The sequence below is a fragment of the Quercus lobata genome, chromosome 1, assembly GCF_001633185.2.
Source record: "Quercus lobata isolate SW786 chromosome 1, ValleyOak3.0 Primary Assembly, whole genome shotgun sequence".
Classification (NCBI taxonomy): Eukaryota; Viridiplantae; Streptophyta; class Magnoliopsida; order Fagales; family Fagaceae; genus Quercus; species Quercus lobata.
Genome location: NC_044904.1, coordinates 44,420,601 through 44,430,383, shown reverse-complemented (window position 1 = coordinate 44,430,383; position 9,783 = coordinate 44,420,601).

The window sequence follows — 9,783 nt, the reverse complement described above, 5'->3', positions numbered from 1 at the left end:
ATACAATCACACAAATGAATATGGCATTTATTGAACATAAACTTGTGTGTTGTGTGTGAATATCCACAATGAGATAGTCCTTAGTCTAATGTGAAGCTTCAATGATCAATTCAACCAAGACATACACAATTAGCACTAGATCATGTGACCTATCTCAATTAGAGAAATATGTATATATGACCTCCCACAAAACTTGATAACATAATTTGGAGCTTTACATTTTAACTCCACTTTTAATCATAACATTTGATCTTTTTGATCTTTTGAGGCAATCACCTCTTATTGTGAGAGTGATATTAGACATTTCACTTTAATGGACAAGCCTTTGGCTTTTTGAATAAACATTTTCTTTAATATAAAGTCGCTTACCCTTTTTCCTAGTCGAATACTAGAATGTGCGACAGGCTTTTGCAGCTCAATATCTCTTTTCATTTGGAGATTTACATTTGGTGAGCTCTTTTTAGCAAAACAAAAATAAATAGTGGGAAGATATATAGACACAAGTCTATGCATGTCTCAAGATCAACATAACCATTCACTAATCATTCATGACAAGTTTGAAGATCCATTTACAACAATCACATAGATTTCAAGATTTTTCCCACAGTGATATAAATGCATGAAAACAAGCAATGCTCGAAAATGCACAACGCCATTAGCACAAAGGTACAAGGCAAAACAAGTTTTGAGACAAAAACTCAACAAAGTCAATCAAGCTTTTTGATTTTCTAATTTTTTATGTGATTTTTGGATTTTTTGACACAAGAAACAAAAAGATTGATAAGACAGAATTAAAAATATGCACAAGTAGACAAGCAAACAACCAACAGCAAAAACAGCAAGCAAACAAACAAACATCGTCACAAAGCATAGGAAGTATTAATGCATGGACATGTTGTAATGCTTATGCATGAGTACCCTTTTTCACCCACACGTCACTTGCGTTTGGGGTGATTTCCTTACAGGATTGGGTACAAGAGTTAAGGCTTTCAAACTTTCGTGAGAAGCTTTCCAAGCAATTGGTGAATGCACCAATCATTTTCATCACGTTCATCATTCCGGGATCACCATTCTGATATCTAGATTGATCACCTGCCCAATTTCTTTTATCATTTCTAGGTCCTCCTGACCTTTGAGGAGTTGCACTATTCTTTGCTCTCAGCTTTTGGCAATTTGGTCGAGTATGCCCTTGAAGTCCGCAATGATGACACACATAAGTTGCTCTAGGACCTCTTTGTGGTCGTGGGCGTGACTTGGCACGAGATTCAGACCTGCCCACAGATTGATTACGGGGATTCAACATCCGTTGGTTCACCACATTCTTCTTCTCCTCCACCTTGAGCGTCTCATCAGTAAGGTCAGCTACAACTGCATCTTTGGCCTTTACAAACTTCACTTCTTTAGTGACATTACCAGATGAAGTACTTCCTCCAGTATATCCCAATCCGGATTTGTCTGAAAAGCTCTTTTGAGATGAGATAACATCATCTAGCTTCTTGGTGGTGACCCTCTCTATTTTAGCATTTGCTTGCACAACCTCATTCTTAAAAAATCTCACTTTAGTGTAAGTTTCAGACAACTCACCATTCAGTGTTTCTATCTCACATTTGGCCTCCCTATATCGGATTAGGAGACATTTGTAGTCCTCCTCAGCCTTCTTCATTTTTCTCACAGCAGCCTTGGCCACCCTTGTGTACTCACCCGACTTCTCCAAGAGTGAGTTATAATTCTCTTGAAGATTTGCTGTGCTTTCATCCTCTTTAGCATCTGATTCTTCAACAATTCCTAGTGATTCATCATCACTATGTTCTCCAAGGTCACGTACAAGCAGATTCAACTCATCTGAAGACTCAACATTAGCAATAGTCATAAAAGCCGAATAGTTCCCCTCTCCATCACAGCTCTCTTCAGATTCTGAGTCAGACGTATCCGAGTCACTCAAAGTCGTGGCATACACTTTACCTTTCGATTTCAAATAATTTGGACATTCCTTCCTAAAGTGTCCATGCCCGTTACATTCGAAGCAAGTGACACCTTGTGTAGGTTGGGATTCTTTTCCATCTTTCTTTTTGAATTCCCTTTTCTCCCTTCCAGAACTTTGGAATTTTCTTTTATCATCAAATCTCCCATTATTTTTAAATTTCAAGAACTTTCTGAAATTTTTGACAAGGTATGCAACATCTTTGTCAACCACATCTTCTCCCGATGAGTCTTGATCTTCCACCTTCTCATTAATGGTCTTTAGAGCAAGAGATTTACTCTTCCGTTGATTGGGCAGCGACATCTCATAAGTCTGCAGAGAACCAACCAGCTCCTGTACTTTGATGTCATCAAGGTCCTTGCTCTCTTCAATCGCTGTCACTTTAGCATGAAAACTTTCCGGCAATTATCGAAGGATCTTCCTTACAATCTTTGAATCTTCCGTTTTCTCCCCCAAGTTGAACTTACTGACAACCACCTCTTTTAGCTTCCCATAAAAAGAGTCAAAAGACTCATCCTCACTCATTTTGAGCTCCTCAAACCGAGTGGTCAGCATTTGCAACTTGGTGTCTTTCACTTTCTTCGTGCCTTCATAGGTGGTTTCCAAAATCTCCCATGCTTCTTTGGCAATGGTAATGTGAGAAATCCTGTGAAATTCATCTGGAGACACACCACAGAAAATAGCATTTAGTGCTTTATTGTTAGCATTAGATGTAGCAAGTGCTGCCTTATCCCAAGTGGATTTGGCTGCCTCAGGTCTAGTCCAACCAATCTCAACAGCATCCCAAACAGATTCATCAATAGAACATAGAAAAGCTCTCATGCGAACCTTCCAAAAAGCATAATTACTACCATTAAAATATGGAGGTGCATTTAGGGACTGAAACCGATCCATCTCAAAAGGGAGTCAAGGATCACACAATGGTAATGAAACCAATAACAGTGTACCCGCTCTGATACCAATTCAAAGTTCAAAAACGTGTATAAACACCTTTGAATGTTTAGACCCCCAAATAACAACTTAACCAATTCAAGCAATATGTCAAACAACTAGTGTGCGGAAACTTAACATAAGCTATAATATGGAATTGGTAAAAACTATCTAAGCCAAAACAAAACACAATCCACAGCAGATAATAAAAAGGCAAAGATAGAGAGGAAGGAAAATGCAAACACAAAGACAACACGCGATGTGTTATCGAAGAGGAAACCGAAGCCCTTGGCGTAAAACCTCTCCGCCGCCCTCCAAGCGGTAAACAATCCACTAGAAAATACAGTTGGGATACATGGACAACAATAGACCCTCCAAGCCTAATCTACCCAGTGCACCTAAACCCTCTAAGCTTCTTGCTCCAACGAGGTTGCGCCGAACCTTTTTCTTTTCTAGCTTCCCGGATTCTGCTACTAGACCGTAGCATCAACCAATGAAGATTGGTTCCTTCCTAACTGCTTCCCAGAAATCCAAACAGCTGTCTCACAGTGATGATGATGGTGAGAACCAGGTTTGGTATAATGCCTCTCAAGGATTTGACAATGGAGAGGAAGAGAGTTGAGGAATTTGAAGAGACTCTAATGTATAGATTGTGGGTGAATCAATCTTATTTTTCTTTAGGGTTCTCTCTCTTAAAATTCTCTCTGGAAGCTCTCTTAATTTGTGGGTAAAAGGGGTATTTATACTGGAGTGGGAGAGGAATGTGAAACGTCAGGTTTTACAAAACAGGGGTGGCTCGCGGCTTGACCTCGCGGCTTGACTAAGTCGCGAGATCCAGTCGCGAGATAACTGTATGGCCAGTTGTCCTGTTTTGTCCTGTAGTGCTCCAGCTTGCATGACTGTTCACCTTCCAGCATGCTTGGCACGTGTGCTGCGTCTGGCGGCTTGCAGCCGCGAGTCACCCGCGAGTCCCAGCCGCGAGTCTCTGTTTTCTTGCACACTCTTGAGCAATCTTCACTCTATCTCACTCACTACCCTTACATCAAACCCACCTAAATACAGGGTTACTAAATGCTGAATTACAAGCAAATTTGGCATGGAATAAAGCCAATTAGATGGTTGAATAAATTCAACCTTACAAGTTCATCAAGGGATTTGTGGTCCCCACATGAATGAGAGGATGTTTGCAAAGAAGATCCTAAGGAGAGGATATACAATTGGAACACAATGGAAACCGATTTTGTGGACTTCGTAAAGAGTTGCCACGACTACCAAACACATGGAAACTTGAACCAAGTACCACCTAGTGAGCTATACAACATGACACCTCCATGGCCTTTCTCAATATGAGGCATAGACGTGATTGGAAGGATAGCCCCTAAGGCCTTAAATGGGCACGAGTACATCTTAGTGGCAATTGACTATTTCACCAAGTGGGTAGAGGTAGCCTCCTACTTTGTATTGAGAGCCAAGCATTTAGCTCGATTCATAAAGAACAATATCATCTGTTGGTTTAGGGTACCACAAGAGATTATTTCAGACAATGACTCCCACTTTGAGGAAGAAGTTCGATGGATCGTGGAGCTGTAAAACATTAAGCATCACAAATTTTTGCCATACCGACCACATACTAATGGAGCCCTAGAAGCGACCAATAAGAACATCAAGAATATCCTAGCCAAGATAGTAGTGACATACAAGGATTGTGACAAAACGCTTCCGTTTGCCTTATAGGGTTACAAAACTTCTATCTGTGCATTAACAGGGGCAATCCCCTACTATTTGGTTTATGGGAGTGAAGTCGTTCTTCCCATTGAGGTGGAGATACAATCTTTAAGAATACTGATAGAAACAAGGTCCTAGAAGAAGAGTAGATGAAAGAAAGATATGAATAGTTGGTTTTGATAGATGAAAAGAGAGTTAGAGTATAGTACCATGCACTGGGTTATCCAAAGAGGATTGCTAGAGCATTTAATAAGAATGTGAAACCTAGAAACCTTAAGAAAGGAGATCTAGTCCTAAAGGAACTTAGAGATGAAAGTTTTGATCCAGGAGGAAAGATAAAGCCAAGATGGTTTGGGCCTTTTGTTATCAAGAAGATCACGTTAGGAGGTGCTACAAGAATTATAGATTTGTATGGAGAAAATATGCTTTGCCCAATCAACATGGATAGGCTCTGAAGGTATAACATTTGAAAGTAAAAAGAGAGAGGAAAAGCCTGCTAGGTTGAAAACCCGAAAGGGCGGCAAAGAAACCCTGCTAGATTAAAAACCTGAAAGGGCGATCTAGACAAAAGATAGGGGAAAAGACCATAGGCATGGGGAAAATTCCCACAAGCATGTCATGGGCAAAAATTACATGGCAAAAGAAAAAAAAAAGGAAAGAAAAGAAAAAAAAAAGAATAAGCAAAGATAATAAAATGGTTGATTCTCTTATTGCTCAAATTAAAAGATACTAAATTGTTTCCATAGTGGATTTGGAATATTCTAATCTTTTATTAAATTCAAAAGAAAAGACATGAGAAGCATAAAGTGCAAAAAAGTAAAATTTGGGGCATATCAAGGTAGTCAGTCAGTCCTCTTTCTTTTGTTGGACTTCTGGTAAGCATTCTCTTCCCTATGAACCAACCTTATGTCAGCAATCAACCAAGCCTTGTACCTTGAAGTTGGATGAAGAAATTGAGGGAAACGGATGTCCTTAGCCACGATCCTTCTTAACCAAGTCTCGTGGATTCTGCCCAAGATTGTATCAGTGAAGACCAAGATATGAAAGATGCCATCATCATTAGGAACACCTTGGCGGTCACCAAATTGTTATGCAATTTTCCATGTGGAGTAGTAAGAGTAATAGGGAAGCCTGACCAAAAGAACACAGATGTCTTTGAAAACGTGGTTGACCATGTCTGTGATACGCCACCATTCCACTACCTATTGGACATCTAAAGTGGAAAGACGTTTCAAAAATTCAGTGAACTCAGTGGGATCCATCTCCTTGTTCTTAAGCTTGCGACCATGATAATGCTTTGGTTGATATTGATTAGAAGGGACAGTGGGAGGATGAAGCAATTGGGGCCTCTCGTACAACCATGTCTAAGGGTGAGAAAAAGAAAGCATGAGTGTTGAGTGGAAAAAGGAGAGATAAAAAGGAAAAGAGAGAGAGAAGTATTGAAAGATGATATAAGGAGCCTTGATAGGTTGAAAACCAAAAGGAAATCCATGCAAAAATTAGCGGAACCCCACTAGGTTTGGAACCTAGTAAAAATTAGGGATTATACTTGAAGGAGGAGAGGATTCCCCACAAAGAAAGTTGCTTCCTCTCTATGAACAACATCCAAATCATTGAGAGTTTCAGCCAAGATCATGCCTACAGAACTTCCCCTCTCTAGATTGTTGACCAGTTAGAGCATCCTTTGTTGTACACGAGGTGTCTCATGCACCAAGAAGTACCTCGTAGGAAGGCATAGGCAGGAGGCATTGAGATATTGAGAGCGCTGCACCCCAGCCAAAGGAACATTACTTTGAGAAATGTACATGAGAACCATATGGACATTCAACTTGTTAAGCATGCACCATCTCTGAGCCATAGCAAGAGGAAGTCCTAAGAGTTGATGAGCCAAGTCAGAGAAGTCTTCATCGGTAGTAGGAAGAATGAGAGTACTAATGTCGGGTTCACCCATAATTGCACTAGATTCTTTAAGAGTGAGGCATATTTCCACACCATTGAATTGAAAAACATGTCGAGTAGGGATCCAAAACTTAGTGGCTGCACACAGAAGAGGCTCATTCACTTTGATTTAATGATAGGAAGAGAAGCAAGAGAGACCGAGAGGGATGAGAGCATCCTTGAAGCTGGGGCCAAACTTCTTAATCCATGCGGAAACCTCTAAAGGAGTGAATTTTGCCATTGGGAGACCTTATTGAGTGTTTTCTGGGTTTTGAACACGTTTTGTGAGGGTTTGGAGGCCCCCATTGGCTATTCTATACTTAAGAGAGGCAACTAGGGTTTTCTAGCCCATGGCATGCGTACACAGGCTCAAGGATGCGTACTTATGGTTAAAGCCTGCGTACGCAGACGCATATATGCACACGCAAGGAGGAAGGCAGATTCAAATTCCTTTTCATATTTGGAGTGTGGCTCATCCACCAAGGCTTCTCCTATGATTCCTACAATCTAAAGGACTACTTAAGGCACACTCAAGCTCAGATTTTCAAGCATTAATGAAAAGAGAAAAGCAAGACAGTGTATAAAATTCCATGAGTTGTAAAATGAGTACATGTGCCAAATAAAATAAGAAATGTAAAAAGATGTTCTTAAATAAAACCTAATGTCTCAAACAAAAAATAAAGTGTAGAAATACATGCTAATAAAAGGAAAAAGAAAAAAAGAAACATGTTGTGTGTCTATATGTCTGTCTCTTTGTCTGCAAGATTACTGGAAACACATCTTCCTCAGCTGGTAGCTGGAGGTGGTCTTTGAATCATCATCATCATCTCCCAAGTGAGTAAACCCTCTAAGACCATAGGTTTGCTTGAATACTCAGTCAACTCCAGCTTGAGATTTTCGGCAAGCTAGACAAGTTCCTCATGCTCCTTTACAGTGGGTTGAATTTGAAGAGAAGATAATGTTAGAACAAGTGTTGAGAGATACAAGAAAAGAATAGACAAGACATGGATGCAAAAGAGCTCACCACTCGTGTACCCTCTGGAAAAGGGTAGCCCAAGACATTTATTTTACATCCCACATGACACTCTCAAGTGAAACCATTAGGGCCATATGAGTAGACCAACTAGGGGAGGATTAATAGGACCACTAGCAATAGGGCCAGCCTAATATAAGCATCATAGTTGAGTGTAACCGTGTGTAGGAATGCATTTCTTCGCAATGAGGGAAGGCATGAGATGAGTTTCACTGAACTTATCATAGTTTAGATCATCCATAAGCCTCCTGGCATAAGGAATGCCATTCCTCCATAGCTGGTACTTAGCATCAGTCATGGAGGATCCATTGGAGCCTGCGGTGGATCCTCGCCTACCAACTGGCAGCATACCCCCTCTACTAAGTAGAGGACCCTTAAACTAGCACCCTTCAGCGACTGGTTGATCCCGGAATTGATGATGGCAGCCACCTTCAAGTTTGGGTCCACAACAGGAGGGAGACCTGCTCATGAACCCCAAATGGCCTATGACAACACATAGGGTTAGAAGAAGGATCCTAGGAAACTTGCAAAAGAAGATAATAGGAGAAAATAGGATCTTTACTCACCTTATCGGAAGAAAGCCCATTGAAGTGAGCCCTAACCGAGGAGAAGCTCTTCAGATCCACCTTAGCTTCATGAGCAATAAATCCGTATGTTATGACCTAGCGCTGGAAAAAGGAAACACAGTTTACAAGATGATAGTTTGCAAGATTACAGTTTGCAAGAAAAGTAAGTACAATTTGCATGGTATGGATGTGAATGTAGATGTAGTTTATGAGATAAAGACATGAATGCAGTTTGCAAGAACATGAGGTACAACTTAGGAAAAATAAAAATAAAAATTTCCAAATATCCCTCGTAGGTACCCAGAAGGTAATAAGTACAAAGAAAAATTAAAAAAATGGACCTAGAAATACCCTTCATTGGGTAAAAGACACAAAGACTCTTAAAGCATCCCTAACAGGTTTGAAAATATCCAAAACATCCCTTAGCAAATTAGGAATCACCAAGGAAACTCCTCTTGAGTTAAGACCATCAACCAAATCCCCAATAAGTTATAGTATCATGGAGGATTCCCTCATGGGTCTAAGGCACAAGGAAAACTTCCCCGAAGGTTGTGAAGAATAGTAGTTCGCCATGGAGTTGATAGAACTCCCTCGTGAGTGAAATGGACAAAAGTTCCCTAGTGAGTCATGAAGGAGAAGAAGAAAATTTTTTCCAGTGAACTATATAACATCAAAGACTTCCTTGTAGGTAAAAATCATCACCAACACTTCTCAGTAAGTTACTTTTCTCAAGCAAGTACACACCATCAAGAACTTCCTCATGAGTCAAAGTTACCAAGGCCACTTGTGCACATATCCTCCGGGAATTGAACATGCATGCACATGACTTATATCGGTTAGAATTACCAAAAACTTGTGCACATATCCTCCAAGAATTGAACATGCAGGCATAGGACCAATACTAGTCAGAATTACCAAGAAACTCGTGTACATATCCTTCGGGAATTGAACATGCAGGCACAAACCTCATAATAGTCATATAGAACTCGTGCACATATCCACCGAAAATTGAATATGCAGGCACAGATCTTATACCAGTCATACAAGAACTCATTCACATATCCTTCGAAATTGAATATACAGGCACAATGGAAGACATAGAGATAGGGACAGAGACCAAGGTTACCCCGAGGCAAGAGCCTTACCCGAAAAGGTAGAGATGGAGATAGAAAACAAGAATTACCTAGAGGCCTAAGCCACCTAGAGAAGTTTAAGGCAAGAGCCCCAGATGGATGCCACACACACACACACACACACACACACACACACACACACACACACACACATATATATATATATATATCCTTTTAAGCTAGTAAGAGCACCTTGTTTGTTTGGTTGATGGTTACAACTGTTGGCCATGTTTGTTTTTCTTTTTATGTGACTCTAGGATAATGAGTCACTCGCCTTTTGCTTGCAATTAGCAAAATAGGTATTGGAATAGTGAATCTGTTGTTGCTCATTTCCTGAGTGACAAAGGTGGGAATTTGTACATATGAATCCTACAAAACTCTGCGGAGTTACACCCCGCCCCATGTATGTGTGTTGTTTACCATGTGCGTGGGTTGGGCTCGAGTTGTACGTCGAAAAAAATGTTTTGTATCTTATTC